Genomic DNA, 19,065 nt, shown 5'->3' on the forward strand with positions numbered 1-19,065 from the left:
CAGAGACTGAAGAGAGGGCCCTGTGTGCTGTCACCTACTCTGCTTCCTGTCAGTAAGAGTTCATGTTCGTGGGATCCCGTATGAAATCCACTGACAAGTACTGCTTATGAGCAATAATTTCCTTTTATATCCGATAAAAGAATAGAAGGGAAAAGCTCTTCAGATCATTGGGGTGGTTGGAACTTTTTTTTTTTTTTTTTTTTGGTTTTTCGAGACAGGGTTTCTCTGTATTGTTTTGGAGGATGTCCTGGAACTCACTCTGTATACCAGGCTGGTCTCGAACTCACAGAGATCCTCCTGCCTCTGCCTCCCGTGTGCTGGGATTAAAGGCGTGCGACACCAGCAGGGTGGTTGGAACTTAAAATAGTCATGTTTTAGGATTGTTAGTGTAAGGCTAGGCTATTCAGTATTACAACTTTTAGTTTTCAAGAGTTTGGTCCCAGGTTTGATATTCAGCACCAAAAAAAGAAAGGGGGGGTACTTGGAACTTTCTGGTGATACAGTGTTCAGGGACATGGTTTGAAAAGGTGAGCTAGAGAGATGCGAAGAATCTGGTTTAGAACCTGGAGGGTTTTTTGTTGTTGTTTTTGTTGTTGAGGCAGGGTCTCATTCACCCTGTGCTGACCTCAAAGCTGTGGATGCTCTTATACCTGTGATTTTCTCTCCCTCCCCACATTGAGATTGTAGGTGTGCACCCAATTTCAGATGTGAATTCCTAAGTGTATTCACTCTGGAATGTGCCGGAAAACAGAGTGATGAGTTCACAATAGAATCCTGGGAGCCAGGTCTCCTGAGTTTTATCTTTGATACTTGACAACTTAATTGTACAGTGGCCTTGGGCAAGTCAAGTCTTATTCTCCAGTCTGTATAAGAAAGCTAATGCCTACCTCATAACCTCATAGCGTTACTATGACTGAGGTAGGGAGACCTCACCCCTACCCCAGTGCTGGAGGTAAGCGCTCCACTACTGAGATTTCTCTCCAGCTCGTTTTTTTATTTCACTTATTTTTTTTCTCCATTAAAAAAAAATCTCTGAAAAATCTGGTTTTTCAAGGCCTCAGATGGAGCTTAGAGAAGTACAGTTCTTGTCTAATGTGCATGAGTTAGCTCTCCAGCACCACGGCAAAAAGATGGGTGTGCTAGGTCCAAGCCAGCCAAGGCTAAATAGTGAGACCTTGTCTCAAGTAAAAAATAAATAACGAAAATAAAAAAGTCAAAAAATTAAAAGGCAGATCTCTGTCTACAGAGTGAGTTCCAGGACAGGTTGCAAAACTAGAGACACCATGTCTGGGGGTGGGGGAGCAGAAATCTGCCAATCATTCTCACCAGAAGCAACACTAATTAAATGCAGTAGGGCATAAAGACAGGAAAGTGGGAGACAGACTTGTTACAAAGAAAGGATTCAGCAGGAGGGGCTAAGAGGGGTTGATGAAGGGGAAATATGATCAAGAGTACATTATAAATGACTTTATTAAAGTATGGATTTTTTTCCATAAAACTAATCATAAATTCTGAAGGTCCCTTTCCCTTGGATAGCCCCCACTTCCAAGGCACTGAGCAGGATCATATTCTTGTTGTATGTTATATTTTTGGTTTTTAAGATATCTCAGACCCTATAAAACCTGGACGGGGCAGATAGGGACTTAAAAAGAAAAAGAAAAATAATTTTATAAGAACATGATGGATGGAGAGGACACAGCCCATGGTGACTGTGAAGGCCCTAACATCATATCTGACAAATTAATGCTATCTGATGGTCCTGCATATATTTTTTTTTGTTTTTTTGTTTTGTTTTGTTTGGTTTGGTTTTTTGAGACAGGGTTTCTCTGTATTGTTTTGGAGGCTGTCGTCCAGCCCGGCCTCGAACTCACAGAGATCCACCTGCCTCTGCCTCCTGAGTGCTGGGATTAAAGGCGTGCGCCACCACCACCCGGCCTGGATCAAAGTATTTTTTAAAGCCAGGCGGTGATGGCACATGCCTGTAATCCCAGCACTCAGGAGGCAGAGGCAGGCAGATCTCTGTGAGTTCAAGGCTAGCCTGGCCTTCAAAGAGAGTTCCTGGTCTCCAAAAACTACAGAGAAACCCTGTCTTGAAAAACCAAAAAAAAAAAAAAAAGGAAAAAAAATCAAAGTAATTTTTCATGGAGACTTACAAAATCTTTATATTGAAGCAGAGGAAGAGTGATGCTCTGTATAACTTTTATTTTATAGCAAGTTTCCCAGAATCCATATCTACTTTTAGTTTGGTAAACGGGATGGTGATTTGGGAATCTGTACTGTTGTTTGCAAACTTGTCGAAGTAAGCAAAATAATAATAATAATATTTTGAGGTAAGAGTTACAACTTCATAAATTAGTGACAGCATAAGAAGTGCAAAACTGAGAAGCACTGACAATATACTTCATCTGGAAAGGGAAAAAATCACAGCATTTTCCTCTGGAAATTTGGAACTACTTAACTTACATTCCTTCAATTCGATCACTTTTTTGATACAGAAAACAGGAAGTTTGTATTATCCCCATTTTACTAACAATAACAATACAGAAAAAATACTTTTAAGCACAGAGCTTATTTAGACAAGAACACATCCCCACACAATTTATAATTAATATGGAAAATGAAGTTTGCAATTACTAGGCCAAGTAAACAATCCAGTGGACCATATTTATAGAAGTGATTGATGATTCTTGGAAACATCTATAAGTATTTGTGAGTAAACATAATTTATCCTTGTAAAACTACAGAAGAGGGAGAAATGGGAAGGGTAGAGCTTGTAGTTGGCTAGAGCTGAACCATGCATGAAACAAGTGCTGGTTGAGCAAACCCTGAAAGTACTAATCCCGGAGACTCTAAAGATGAGAGCACTCATTCCAGGCACCCTCATCTAGTTGCTTGCTGTGAGTCAGCTATGGTCCTGCTGCTTCCCAAAGCCTTCTTGTGGATCTCTTAAGCTTTTTGAGTAACGCAGTAACCATAAGGTGTGCTCAAGGCCCTCTCTGTACTCTGTCTCCTCAGCTCTTGCTATTTGGAACTTTTTATCACCAGCCTGCACCAGCTTAGCATCCCGATCTGCCTCTTCCCCGGCTTCCTGCTCACAGGAGATAATTTGGTCAAAATGGTTTGACAGAAAACAAATTGCCCGCAATAAAAATTTTTTCCATGTGATAAAGTAGTAAACAGTTACTTACAATACTTTTTAGTATGTGTGCCTGGGCAAAAATGTTGTGTGTGTGTGGTGGGGGTTGTGGTGGTGGGTGGGGGTAAGAGGGTATGTCCATATACTAATATTTTTCCAAAGAATCATATTGTGTCTATTTTCTATTTTTATCAGGAAAAACACTCATATGCATACAAAAATAATTTACAAATTATAAAAAAAATGCCATATGTAGCTATTAATACCACAGGAGAAATTGCAGTGTTGAGGTCATCTTCAGTAAGCCTCTTGGTAGAGCCAAACAACCTTTATGAGAACTGTTGACCATGAAACCTGCCTTTAACAGCAGAAAGTCACTGTTGACTACTACCTCTTTCCCATCTGAATTAGGAGTACTATGAGTATAGGCAGCCAAATTGGAGGCAGAGATGCTGGACATGGATTTTGAACTTGATTTTAAGGTCTCCTATAGAGATGGAGCATGACATGGTAGTAGAACACTTGGCTAGCTCTTACAAGGCCCTGTGTTCCATTCCCAGAACCACAATAAATAGACGTATTTGTAGTGATATGCAAGAGCCCCAAATCTTCCATGAGATCTGGCATAGCATATTGCCTGTATGCCTGTATCTAGGTGAAGTCCAGAAGCAATCAAACCTACAGTGTAGCCTTCCTTGTCTCTATAGCCAAGCATGCACTGCATGTACCTATGATCCCAGCAGTCTTGGAGGCAGACACAGGAGATTTCAGCACTTGGGCTACACAGTTAGGCCCTGTCTATAAATAAGTAGCTTCAGATGTTGTGACTGTGCTTGCTCTGATTTGGGTACCTTTCTGTGGTCTTACAGTGCAACATCCCACTTTGGGTAAAAATGTAAAGGTTTCCCCATTCTGGTAGATGCTCTTGTCATTCTATGAACAATTTTCACAGGAAACAGCTTGGGGCGTGGAAAGCGGCATTTTATAGTGCTGTTTTAAAGGAATTATGAACTGGGGGTGGTTTCCAGCCAAAAGGCTCAGTGAGTGAATCACTTCTGTGAAAGTCTGGCCAAATTTAATCCTCAGAAACGGTTAAGATGACAGGAGGGAATCCTCTCCACAAAGTTGTCCTCTGGCTTATGTGTTCACACCATCACACAACACACACACACACACACACACACACACACACACACACACTCGATGTATTTTTTGTTTCAGAAAGCTGGGCGTGGAGGAAAAGTTGGCAAAGTGCCACTGTGCTCGTATGAGTACTTAAGGATGGATCTCCAGCACCCATGTAGCAGACTGTGGTTTTGGACACACTTGTAATTCCAGCACTGGGGAGGCAGAGACAGCAAGATCTCTGGAGCTTGTTGACTGTCTATTCTTGCTCAATCAGTGAGCTCTGGCTTCTAACCCTTTCTCAAAATGTAAGATGGAGAGTCACAGAAAAGACAGTCAGTATTGTCCCCTAGCTCCATTCAGCATGCACTAACATACTACACACAAAAAACTCAGGGCTGCCTCACTGACAGGAAAAGGGCCTCTGCTACAGTACTGCCTATTCCTGGAGAACAAACACTTCTGCTTGGTATGTGTCAGTATATTACTTATCCCTAAAATTTAAGTGTCCAAATTGAAAAGCCTGAAGGATCATGAAGATTCTTCAGCCCAATGTAATGGTAAATGATTAATGTGAGGATGGAGAGCCCACCAAACCCTCTAGGCATCCAAATTCAAATGTTTAAAAGGCACGACATGAAGCACATGTGTTGAGTGGGATTCAAGATTCACTAGACTCAGTACAGGTTAAGTGAAGTTTATTCGGGGAGAATGCACGTATACAAGAGGTGGGTGACTGCTACAGGTTCCAGCTCCAAGGATCCACCCAGGTTGTTCCCTGTGACTCGACTAGAACGAAGAAAGAGCAAACCTGTAGCGAACCCCAGACCAAATCCCACACGCTCATGTATGCACCTGTGACCACACTCAAACGGGAGTGGTCAGCACCACAGGTGCTAAGTTAGATCTCTCACTACACACAGGTTGTATTTAATGATTGAAAAAAAATTGTTTTAAGATAGCACTTCAGAGGTAGAGACTGAGATTAAGAGTTCAAAAAGGGAGGCCAGTGAGATGGCTCAGCAGGGAAAGAGTTTGCTGCCAAGCTTGACTACCTGATTTTAATTTTCAGGGATTCACAGAGTGGAAGGGTAGAATGGACTCCTGTAAATTGTCTTCTGACCTCTGCGTGCTAAATAAATATCTAACAAGGTTTTGTTTTGTTTTTCAAAATAAAGGAAGAAGACATAAAACTTGAAAGACTTAGTTTTTGGATTCTTTCCCTTTTTTTGGCACAGGGTTTCTCTGTGTAGCTCTGAGTGTCCTGGAACTTGCTTTGTAGACCAGGCTGGCCTTGATCAGAGTTCTGCCTGCCTCTGCCTCTTGAGCACTGGGATTAAAGACATGCACCGCCATGCCTGGCCCTTGTTTTCAATCAGTATAAAGGAGAAACACAATGTGAGATGTTGGTTTGTGTGTGGGGGGTGGGGGTGTAGAATGAGAAATGAGCAAGCAAGTTCAGAGAGCGGGCCAAACAGTATTTCAGTAGACTGATTCTTTTCAGCTGGGTCTTTGATTTGGTATTTACATGGCAGAAAAAAAAAAGTGCTTTTTCTGCAAGATGTCTTCAGTGGTACCTGTGGTGACTTGAAAGGTATCCAAGGAGAAGCCTAATCTTAGAACAGGGATCATAGTAACAAGACTTGGCAATCCCTCCCTCCCCACATAGAGAGCTTTTATTGTCACCTTTGGCAGATGAGGATTCAAATAAGAATAGTTCTTTAACAGCTTCATGCACAGTGCTCCCCTTAAAAAGACTCGTGCTTCCTTTGATCACCATGGCTACACTTCATCTTTTGCACTGGACTGGAATAGCCCCGACTCTAACTCCATAGCCAAAGGGACATTTTTTTTTTCTCTCTCTGGTGTCTTAGAACTCTTGTTCTAAGACTGAAAGCTTGAGAGCTGTTTAGTGTCCTATATACTACACATTTCTCCTATTGTCTACCACCTTTTTTTTAAAGATAGGGTCTCATGTATCCCAGGCTGGCCTCAAGCTACTATGTTGCCAGATATGATCTGGAACAGCAATTCTCAACCTGTAGGTCTCAATCCCTTTGGAAGTCAAATGACCCTTTCACAGGAGTCACCTAAGATTGGAAAACACAGATATTTACATTATGATTCATAAAAGTAGCAAAATTAATTATGAAGTAGCAACAAAAATAATTTTATGGGGGCTGGAGAGATGACTCAGAGGTTAAGGGCACTGACTCCTCATCTAGAGGTCCTGAGTTCAATTCCCAGCAACCACATGGTGGATCTGATACCCTCTTCTGGCCTGCAGGGATACATGCAGACAGAGAAGTGATACCTAAAAAGATACATAAATAAATAAAAAGTAAAAAAAATAATTTTGTTGTTGGGGGGCCACCACAACGTGAGGAACTGTATTAAAGGGTCACAGCATTAGGAAGGTTGAGAACCACTGACCTAGAACTTCTACTTGCCCTGCGTCTATCTCCTAAATGAATGGATTACAGGCATGCACCACTATGTACAGTTTTTTTTTAACCACCTCTAACAGGAAAAAGCTGGGATATCTTGTAGTAGTGGAATTTCCTTTGTTCTGTGTGCTACCTACAGCTTGTCTATTATAAGCTTAAAATATAATCTCCAAGCTCAGACTACGTTGGCTAGAGTTACAATTTTTCACCACTCCCGAATTCCACCCATATGCACACGTGCCTCATTATTTTGCCTTAGTACACTAGCCACAGCAGGTACTAGAATCAGGAGAAATTGCATACCATGCCAGAGGCCAATGAGAGGCACAAAACCATGAATTGCAGACAAGCAATGCATCTATGTGGCCAAGTAGAGCACTAGGCATGACCACCTCAGGCTGCATCAGGCTCAGACAGGTTAGATAATGGTTTTTTTTTTTTATTTCCAATGAAAAGATTAGTAAAAGTAGAACTTTCTAACTCTATCATCTGTACTCTTTCTGTTTCACTAGCCATTCGACCAGCTCAGACAAGACCATACCATGAAACAGCCAAATCTGTTTTAACTACAATATTACATAATTCAAACTGTGATAGGTACCAAGACCACTGACAGCAGTGGAAGTATGGATACCAGGAGTTATTCAGGGGACTCCCAGTCTCTGCAGCCATAAAGCTAAACAAAGGCCTTTTCCAGAGAACCTAGGATAATCCTGTCCTCCAAAAGTCATAGGTGTATCACCAGGTAGTCTTACACTTAATCATAAATGGAATATTTTTTAATTAAAATGTTATAGAGGGGAGATTTAAATATAGGCCTGCCTGACTCAGTTTATACTAGGTTTTTATTTTATTTTGAAACACTCTTGCCCTGTAGGCCAAGCTGATTTTGAGCTGCTATCTCAACCTCATGAGTGGGATTATAATTATGTACTACCACTAAGCTTTTTTTTTTTAATGCTGTTGCTACCCAGGTGGTGATGGCGCACACCTGTAATCCCAGAACTCAGGAGGCAGAGGCAGATGACTCTCTGTGAGTTCAAGGCCAGCCTGGTACACAAAGAAAGTTCCAGGACAGCCAAGAAACCTGTCTCAGAAAAACAAAACAAAACAATGCTATTTAATTCCCACCCTTGGGAGGCAGAAGCAGGTGGATTTCATGAGTTCCACGCCACCATGGACTATGTAGCAAGACTAAGTCAGGACTTCAAAAAAAGACCAATAGTAATAATGATAAATAAACAAATGGTGTTGCTATGTAACTGAGGCTAGCCTGAAAACTGCTGTTTGTTGTCCAGACTCCTCCTGTGTCAGCCTCCCCAGTTTGGGGGCTACAGGTGTCTACCACCACATTTGACTATTTCTATTCATTCATTTTCTTCTAACTCTTTGTCATAGGAAGGGATGGAGAGCTGGAAAACAAGAAGGAAAATGCAGGCGTGTTTCCTAGTCCCAACCCTCAGCCTTTTGGCTTCTGTGTGTTCTTTTTCTCTGCAGAGAGCTCTTCCTAAATTGGAGGTGGAGCTCAGTGGTAGGGTGGTTAGTGTTTTCAGTCTGACACGCTCTGGATTCACAGTGTGAGACTGTCAGCACATGGGTCTGTGCTGGGTTATCTTGATCATGTTAGCTGAGGCGGGCACCCACCCACTGTGGGTGGCACCATCCTGGGCAAGGGACCTGGACTGTACAAGAGTGGGAAAATGGAAATGAGCACTAGCATGTGTGCATTAGCTCGCCGTTGTCTGTGATGTGACTGGCTGCTTTCAGTTCCTGCTACCTCAACTCCCACAGTGATGGTCTGTCACCTGGAACTGGGAGGCAAATAAACCTTCTCCCCCTTATGTTGTTTTTATCAGAGGGTTTTATTTTATTGCAGTGACAGGGGTTAAAACTAAGACAGTGGCAGAGCCCTTACCCAGCCTATATAGGGTCCTGGGTTCGTTCTGAGCAAAGGGCTGGGGTACCTCGTCCTTGTACCTGGAAAACTGAGAGGGGAGTTTCAGTGATTCTGCGACATAATTCAAAGCTCTTATTTCAACTTAGCTTTCTTACTGATTATTGTGAATTAATAGGATTTCATAATTTTTATATTTGCCACTGAGGTTCTTCTACATAATTGCTTTTTTATCCTCTAATAAGAAGCCTAGGAAGGCCACCTCCAAATCAAAGCTATTTTCAATGTTTCATTTCCTATTTCCTTAGCAGGAGTGGCTAATTATTTTAGATAAAGTGTTAGCTTGAAAATTAAAGTTCATCCTGTCCTTTCTCCTGTAAAAGACATATTTCTTTCTTGTTGGTTTGGCCTTGTTGGCTTGTTTGTTTTTAAGATAGTCTTACTGTGGAAACCCAGACTGGTCTTGAATTCCCACATTTCTTGTCTCAGCCTTCTTTTTTTTTTTTTTTTTTGTTTTTGTTTGTTTGGTTTTTTGTTTGTTCGAGACAGGGATATGTAGCTCTGACTGTCCTGGAACTCACTCTGTAGACCAGGCTGGCCTCAAACTCACTCTGCCTCCCTGAGTGCTGGGATTAAAGGCTTTCAACACTGCCCTGATACTCTCTTAGCCTCAATAATGATAGGCCTTACCACCAACCCTGTTTTTGGTTTTGCTTTTTGGGATTTGTTTTGCTTTATTGCTTGTTTGTGTGTGTGTCTGTGTGTACACACATGTGGGTGCCTATGAACAACAGAAGAGGGCTCCTTGGACCTGGGGATCAAATTCTGTACCTCTGCATGAGTAGCAAGTGCTTGTAACCTCTGAGCCATCTCTCCAGTGCTCTGCCTGTTTTTGTCTTTATTTTGTCTTGTTTTTTAGTATTACATATTCATAAGCTTTACCAGTCTGCAAAAATGCCATTCCCAGTAGAATAACCACCATAAAGGTGGAAGGAGAGAACTGACCCCTACAAGTTATTCTCTGACTTTCACACACATGCCCTCCCCCATAAATAAATACAAGTATAAATAAATAAGAAGCCCAAGATGGTAGCACACTCTTATATTGTAGTCCTAGCTACTCAAGAGACTGAGGCAGGGAGATGGTAAGTTTGAGGCTAACCTGAGCAGTCAGCTAGACTCTATATTAAAAGAACCCTTTAAATTATCATTTTGAAAAGATTTATTTAAAAAAAAAGCTGGGTGGTAGCACACGCCTTTAATCCCAGCACTCAGGAGCCAGAGGTCAGCAGATCTCTGTGAGTTCAAGGCCAGCCTGGTCTACAGAGTGAATTCCATGACAACACAGAGGAAAACTGTCTCAAAAACCAAAACAAAACAGCTTTTTAAATTACTTTATGTATACGAGTCTTTTTCCTGCATATATGTATGTATATTATGTATGTGCCTAGTGCCTACCAAGGTCTGAAGAAGTCATCGAATCACCTGGGACTGGAGTTAAAGTTGGCTGTGAGCCACCATGTGGGTGGTAGGAATTGAACTAGGGTCTTCTGTAGGAAGCAACAATTGCTCTTAATAACTGAGCCAACTCTCCAGCCCTTGTTAAAAAATTATCTTTTAAATAGTGTATATGTATCTTGTAGGGGATGTGCCCATGAGTGCAGATTGCTCACAGAGGCCAAAGGAGTCAGATCCCCAGGAGTTCCAAGTAGTTGTATGCTGATGACTTGAGTGTTGGCAATGTAGCTCAGTGGTAGAGAATTTGCTAGTAGTCACAGGGGTTCTGGGTTTGATTGTAATATCACAAAAAGAAAGGGAAGTGCTGACAGGTAGGAAGGTCTTGTGTGGTAATGGCCTATGCCTATAATCCAGGTACTTGGGGGGCAGAATGCAACCTGGAATTCAGAGTAAAACCCTGTTTGCAAACAAACAAAAAGAGCCTCATATGCCAGGAACACCATCGCTATATTTTAGCAGGAAATTTAAATTTTATGTCAGTGTTAAGTATGTTTCCTGCCAATTTGGAAAGCTAGTCTTTCTAAAATAACCTCAACTAGAAATTGGTTATTTTCTAACAAGTCTTTTGCTCCTTTTCTAGAAGATTGCAGGACAGTTTTAATTCACAAAAGAACACTTTCCATCCCAGGCAATGAAGGTGCACACCTTTAATCCCAGCACTCAGGAGGTAGAGGTAGGCAGATCTCTGTGAGTTCAAGGTCAGACAGGTCTGCAAAGTATGTTCCAGGATAGCCAACACTGTTACATGGAGAAACTCTGTCTCAGAGAGATGGGGGAGAGGAGAGAAGGGGGGAGAGAGAGAGAGAGAGAGAGAGAGAGAGAGAGGTTCTTCTACTTCTACTTTCTACTTCTTTACTTCTTTATTATCCAGTACAACTGTAGTATGATTCCATTTCCTTCTCCTTCCATTGTGGTTATAGTCTGGAAGCCATCCAAGAAATAAAGACATTCAGAAATGGAAAAAGGTATGGATGAAGGCTAAGGACATTCTCAGGAAGGAAGGCCTTTAGGCAACTGGGCTATGAACTTGCCTCAACCTTTGACTCAGGAAGGATATTGTCTCAAAAAAAAAATACTGCTTTCCCTAACAGTTTAATGCTCTTTTCTTTCTCAAAGTGTATCTCATTGATTTCTACTGATGTAAGTGTTATGGTCACTAAATATTGCTGATTATTTCCAAGTGTTGGGTTCAGGGTAGTACAGTGAGGGCACACAGCAGTTAACACTCGGCAATGCCTCTGTACCAGGCACTGTTAAGATACAGTTTACCTAGAACTGCTCAGTGGGAAAGTGCTTTTTATCTACTTGTCTTTTTTTCTCCCGATAGGCTCTGCAGCAGCAATAATTCTTGCAATTTAATCTTCACCTTTCCCTCCAGAATAATTGGAATTCTAGTGTTTCTCTTTACTGTTTTGACACCAAGGAGATAGAAACTTTGTACATCCATGCCAGCCAGCTCCAAGACTTGATCTGAACACACAACAGGCAGGTGCTTTGCTTATAACACACAAGCAGAAAAGAAAATAAAAAGAAATTATTCATAGAAGCCTTGATTCTGGCTCAGTACGGTAGCACACATAGGCCTTTAATCTCAGCCCTGAAGGGAGGGGGGAGCTGATAGATCTCTGTGAGTTCAAGCCAGCCTTGTCTAAATATTAAGTCCTGTGACAGCTAGAGCTACTTGGAGACACCTTGTATTTTTTGTTTTGTTTTTTCAACAACGTTTCTCTGTGTAGCCCTGGCTGTCCTGGAACTCACTCTGTAAACCTGACTGTCCTCAAACTCAGATATCCTGCCTCTACCTCCAAGTGCTGGGATTAAAGGTGTATGTCACTACTACTTTGTCTTAAAGAGACCTTGTCTTTAAAAAAAAAATGCTCAGCGTGTGTCAACACCTGTGCTCATGTAGTTCCTTCCAGTGCTTGGGAAGCCATCAGCTTGGAGCTACATAGTGAGTTCCAGGTCATCCTAAGCTACAGAATGATATCTTGTCTCAAAAACAGAAGTTATCGGGCACACACTTTAGTCTCAGCACTCAGGAGGCAGAGGCAGGTGGATCTCTGTGAGTTCCAGGCCAGCCTGGTCCACATAGCGAGTTCCAGGACAGGTTCCAAGGTACACAGAGAAACCCCGTTTCAAAACACCAAAAAAAAAAAAATCATCAACAAATTGACTGCCCTCTGCCAATTCAGACTTACCACCGCCACTATTACAACTTAAAAATAAATTAGGGAACACTGGCTGGAAAAATGGCTAAGCAGTTAAGAGCATTGGCTATTTTTCCAGAAGACTTGGGTTCAATTCCCAACACTCACATAGTAGCTAACAACCATCTGTAACACCAGTTCTGGCCTCCAAGGGTACTAGGCATACAATGGTACACAGATATAGATGCAGACAAAACATCAATACACATAACGTTTTTGTTTGTTTTTGTTTTTTTTAAAAAACAAACAATTTTAAACCTGTTGGTGGTGGCACATGCCTTTAATCCCAGCACCCAGGAGACAGAGGCAGGTGGATCTCTGTGAGTTTGAGGTCAGCCAGGTCGATAAAGGGAGTTCCAGGATGGACTAGTCTACATAGAGAAACATTGTTATGAAAAACTGAAAACAACAACAAACGGGAAGTAAACAACTTAGTAGATTCAGGAAATCTCTGAAACTGATCAGATTTACTATCCCCCTCCCTCTCCAAGTTTATAGAAACAGTAAGAGGATTGTTGAGAGACAGACAAGTTGAATTGCCTAGGAGATGATCAGACCAGTCAAGATGGCTAGAAGAGAATCAGACCAACTAAGCTAGTCAGAAGACATTCTCCAACCCATTGAGCTGCCTGCTAGTTGTGCAGTGAGCTTTAGTTACCAGCCTTCATGAGCTGTCACCCATTCGAGGGAAGGCTTTGGTGATACAGCTGTCTTTGAGTCATTTTTGCTCCTTTAAGTAAGACCTGACCCACAACCCCTTGGTTCACCTCTTTGGTAGTATTTTTTGGTCTGTCATTGGTTTCCAATCTAGGATAAGTATATATTTGTTTACAACTCTCCGAGAATAGTATCACACAATAGTGTGTGGGAGAGGGATGCAGGTCTCTGTAAGTGAGGTCAATCTGGTCTACATAGTGAATTCCAGGACAGCCGGAGAACTACATAGTGAAGCCCTAAAAGACTGGAGTTTGGTTCCCAGCCCCTACACCTAGAGGTTGACAACTGTTTGCAATACCAGTACCAGGGACTCTGATCCCCTCTTCTGAACTATAGAGGCACTCACATGTGTTCATACCTTCACATACACCCACACATAATTTTTAAAAATTCATCTTGAAAATCAAAAAGGAGATATCCATTAAAATTTGGGCACACAAGCACATTCTAACACAAAATTTGAAGGTGTTTATTGGTTTTAGGGCTATAGACAGTTTACTTTCTTTTTATTTGGGTTTCTTTGGTAACTTGTTGCCCCCTCCCCCAATAAGATCTTATGTAGAACAGACTGGCCTTGAATTGCCAGTACTAGCTCAGGATAATTTTGAATTGCTGGTCTTTCTGCTTCTACCTCCCGCATTCTGGGATTACGTGAGTGCACCACCCTAAATCCATCTGGATGCTTGGTTGGTTGGTTAGTTTTTTGTTTATCTGCGATTTTTTTAAGTGGTACCATGACTATCAGAAGGAAAAAAGGAAGCCATTCTACAGAAATGACTATTTTATATTAAGCATCTGTGGTAGGTGATTTTTTAAAAAAGCACTGTGTATGACGATACGTACCCTTAATTCCAGCACTCTGGAAGCAGAGATAGTGTGAACCTTTGTAAACTCAAGATGAGGCAAGGCTTCATGGTGAAACTTTGTCAAAAACAGAAAACAAACCATGAGAAGAAAGAAAAAAAACACTACAAGTGAAAAATTGTTTCATATATATTTGCAAAAACATGGAGGAAATCACAGAACACTAAACTAGAGGATGAGTTGAAAACACTGTAACCAAGTCCTGTTACTGTACAGATGGAAAAGTCTGAGTTTATCCGAGGCCACACAGGGCAGCGCTTCCAACTCAAACAGCCAAATTGTTTAATTCCCAGGATCTCTAGTGTATCCTTTTTTTTCCTTCCTATTTATGTATAATTCAGTGGCTGGCAGCAGCAGTTACGCCTCTGAAAAGAGGAGTAGAAAGCTTGAAGATAAAAGCAGTAACATTTTAAGTAATGTTGTAACACAGCTTTCTGGTTTGAATTGATACTTAGAAAAAGAGAAAGAAAAAAAAATCCACACTTTATGGTGCTAGGCAGACTAGCCCATTTGAAAACAAAGCCTGCTGATGCTGGTTTCAATATCCTCCTCTAATATCTGGCTCTGTGTGCAGCTAGTATTGTTAACATCCCTTAAGTACAGAGACTACAAGGAATAAAAATTCACTTCTCAGAGCCAGTGAGATAGCTCAGTGCTTGCTGCCAAGCCTGATTTCCACCTGACTCTCCCACAGGCTGTTCTCTGCTGTCATGTGGCCGTGCACATGCATGCTCATGCACATTACACACAGAATAAATGTTAAAAAGAAAGAAAAAATGGTAATGAACATCATGTATGTTTTTTGATAGATTTAGTCATTCAACCAGTATTTATTTATTGAGCTCCTATCACGAACCTGACTCTGTGCTCTCTACTGTGTGATTCTCTGCTTAGTTGTACTTCAGAAGGCTGAATTAATGTCTTCTCAGTACAATGCATGAAGTAGGTTTTCTCTGAATACTTGCTTTGCCGTGAACTAAGTGGTTACCACTCAGACATACACTTTGTGAGATTGGGAAATAATGTAGACTAACCAGCTATGATGTGACTTTGAATTTTACCAGGCTCCTTCCAATTCAACTAACCTAGAACTGAGTCTCATGTCTGGCTATGAAAAGATTCCTGACACAAAATTCATTTGAACGTGGCCAACTGATGATAAAGCTTCGGTGTTCAGATGCTGCTGTCATTTAGATGTGAACAGATTGTCGTCATGGTTACAATTTTGCTCTTTAAAAAGGAAATACTTTGGTATTTACTATAGTTATCATAGTTTGCATGAGATAATTTGGGTATATAATCAGAGAGATTAAAGGAATGAGTAATTTTGGAAGTTCCAGATTCCAACACCAATACTTAACATACTTCTCTAAAATTGCATGAATACATTTGTTTTTATGCTTATTTCCTTTTTTTTTTTTTTTTTTTTTTTTGGTTTTTACGAGACAGGGTTTCTCTGTATTGTTTTGGAGGCTGTCCGTCCAGCACGACCTCGAACTCACAGAGATCCGCCTGCCTCTGCCTCCTGAGTTCTGGGATTAAAGGCATGTGCCACTACCGCCCAGCGCTTATTTCTTTATTATACATATATTTTTGCATGGTGAGAATTGACCTTAGAGTCTCATGAATGCTAGACAAGGATTCTACCATTGAGCTTTATCCAAGCCCAGGGGCAAGTGTGTGTGTGTGTATATTTAAAAAAAAATAACTATTATTTTATACGTATGACTGTCTTGCCAGCACACATGTATGTGCATCATGTATGTATCTGTTGATCTCTGAAGCCAGAGAGGGTGTTGGATTCCCTAGAAAAGCAGATGACTGTGAGCCACTATGTCAGTACTGGAAACTGAATCTAGGTCCTTTGCAAGGGCAGAAAGTGCTCTCAGCTGCTAAGCTGTCTATTCAGCCCCAGGAATCCTTTGTTGCTGTTGTTTTTCTCTGGGTAACAGCATTAGCTGTCCTGGAACTCACAGAGATCCGCCTGCCTCTGCCCCCTGAGTGCTGGAATTAAAGGCGTGCGTCACCACCACCTGGCAAGTAACACATTTTTAGATGACCAGACATCCACAGACATGGAGACCAAGTGCTATTCAACCCTGCCTTTTCATTTGCAATGCAGTGGAACCGAGCCAAAGAAGTAAAATCTTGTAAGTACTTTTCTCCGTTATTTCCCTTAAGAAACAATAAATTCTAATACTTTAATTTGTCTGGAAAAGTAAACATGACATCGAAAGGCAAAGATTTGGCCCTCTCTAAGTCCAGTCCCCCCAGTAGATAAAGCAATGCTACTTGGAACCTCCAAGTGTTAGCTTCTAATGTGCCTTCCAAAAGAAAGGGAATACTGTCCTCTGACCTGGGAAGACAGTGGCAGTGTGTGGTGTGTGACCTTGTGCTCTGACAGAATTCTGGCACCTGTGTGGGATTTTTTTTCTTTAATCTTATACTTTCTTACTTTTTAGCAGATACAGAGACAGGGCACCTGACATCTGAAACTCAACCAATCCACAGGTTTCCTACCCTCAAGGACAGAAGAAAGGGGTCTCAATATCATGGCCACTTCTGGATGGAGCGTAGTCTCAGCTAATGAGCAGGCGCCAGCCAGTGGAAGAGATACACGAGCTTACATCTCAAAGGGTATGTACTCTGAAGATGAAATCATAAACCAGGACATCTGATTTGGTTCTCACACACAATGAGGAGGGAAGGCTGCTGACGGAAATGTCATGTGCAGCTGTTGTAGAGCTTGGCTCTCCCCCTCGGCCACTATGCCCCACCCTTTTCCTGCATGCCAGTCGTCACTTGGGGCTTGCTGTTCTCATCCTGCGTGCTTTGAAGCAGCCTGCAAATTGGTATCTGTTACTTCAGACTCTTCATGGTTGGTTGATGTGCCTGATGGGGCTATCAGAATAACTGGCTCGACTATAGTTTGAGTCATGAGGGACGATTTACCTTAGGAGAGATTTGCCCTGAACAGTTAAAAATGCAGTCTGTGGTTCCCGTTAAACTCTGTTCATCAATGTACTCAGAACAAGTTGCTTTCTCCTACGACATCTGCAGTTGTTCAGCTAAGCCTGTAACTCTGTGTGAATTAAAGGACTGGGAAACAGGCTATTTCTTCCCATCTTGAGTTCTTTTCCCTTCACTTTTCCATCACTCAGTCCTCCCCTTTTGAATTTAAGTTGAGAAATTTTGAAGTATTTTTGAAGAGATCTGTCTTGATCCCACTGCTCAAAATGAGGACAGTTCCCTCTGTTACTCTGTAGCACCCAGTCTTGGTTTTTACAACCAATGTTGTGCTTGTTTCCTAAGAATTGCTCGATGTTTATCTTCCCTATCAGATTGTGAGCTCCATGAGGGGTGAAATTGTGCCTGTTTTCTGCACCTTGACTTCCAGCACCATGTACCATGCGTCACCAATTTCTTTTGGTCAGTAAATGGATGATAAATTGTATCTTATAATCACTTTGAGATGCCTTTGTTGAAAAACCCACTCCTGAACTCTCTGTGCCATACTGATCATGCAGGCAAAATTAAGAACAGGTATTGAACAAGAGCCAAAAGGAATCCTGCTTGTTGAATGGCTCTCCTTGCCTTGACTACTCCTTACCTCTCTGCATCAATTCAATCTAAATTCTCCTGTCACAGTAATTGTTCCTAACTCTCTGTAAGCAACCATGTCTTAGAAGACTGTGCTCTACTTTTATATGAAAACATAAATCACTGAGTACCCCCCCACCTGTACAACCTCATTGGGAACAGCCATTCTGTAGGCTTTCTTTTGGGTCACAAACCAGCTCCCAAATCATGACATGGAGACTTACTTATTAGTTATGAATATGTTGCTGTAGTTTAGGCGTGTCCCACTAGCTCTTATAACAATATAATCTCTTTCTCTGCATCTATGTTTTGCCTTAAGGCTTTTTAACTTCCTTTCATTCTGTAAGTCTTACTCTTTGTCTGTCTGGCAGCTGTCTGTCTGTCTGGTCCTGGGCATCTCCTTTTCTTTCTCCCTCATTCTCTTCCTTCTCTCTTTTCTCCAGCCTAGATTCCTCCTCCTACTTATTCTCTGTGCCTGCCAGCCTCATGGGTTATCCCTCTACTGTCTAACCATTGGCCAGTCAGCTTTTTATTAGACCAATCAAATGTCTCAGGCAGGCAAAGCAACGCATCCTTACATCATTAAACAAATGTAACACATCTTTACATAGTTAAAGTAATATCTTACAACAGGAGGTGGATGAGGAGAAGGGAAGAGACGAATACAATAAGAACAAGAACAAACCATCAGGTTACTAAAGAAAATATTTCATATAATCTGTAGTTACATTTGAGAATGAATTCACTGACTTCAATAAATTTTTACTAAAATAACTTACTAACTCTGGGTGTTTCTGAAATATCAACCTGAACTCACTCAATTTTTGCTTTGTTGTTGTTGCAATAAACTTGGATTCACTGTGTAGTAAAAACTGCCTTTGAGTTATCAGGAGTCCTCCTGGTCCAGCTTCTTGAGTACTGAGATTATAGGTATGAGACACTACTATACTCTCTGAATATCTCATTCTAGTTAGAAATTTCTTAGAATAGGCTCATAACTGAAAGGATAACTTTGTTGACTATTGACTTTACAATTTTTAAGGAGCACCAGGTATTTGGAAATGTCAGTAAGACCAAGCATGATGGAGCATGCCTTTAACCCCAGCAGAAACAGGCTAGACTTTTTGAGTTCCAGGCTAGTCAGGGCTATACAGCAAATTCTGTTGCTTCCCACAACCTCTCTTGCAGCTAGTTTAGGATTGTGTGACTATAGCTGGCTTATAGCCTATGAAAGAAGTGCCATGTATAATTTTCAGGCCGAGGAAGGGATCAGTTCATGTGATCCCCCCCTAACACAGTATTCTCAGTGCCCATGTGTTCAAAGATAGAGTCTGAGCCTCATGGCCTCTCTGTTCACTCTTGCAGCTATATAAAACACTTCAGGCTTGAGTTGGATATAGTGGCATGTATCTGTGATTTTAGCACTTTCGAAGTGGAGGCAGGAGGATTCCAAGTTGAAAGCCAAGAACCTGTTTCAAAAAAGAAAAATGAGCCTGTGTAACTTACAAATAGTATAAATTCATTTCTCTAAGTGCTCACAGCTGTCAAGTTCAAGAT

This window comes from Mesocricetus auratus, unplaced genomic scaffold (genome assembly GCF_017639785.1).
Source record: "Mesocricetus auratus isolate SY011 unplaced genomic scaffold, BCM_Maur_2.0 Super-Scaffold_100009, whole genome shotgun sequence".
Classification (NCBI taxonomy): Eukaryota; Metazoa; Chordata; class Mammalia; order Rodentia; family Cricetidae; genus Mesocricetus; species Mesocricetus auratus.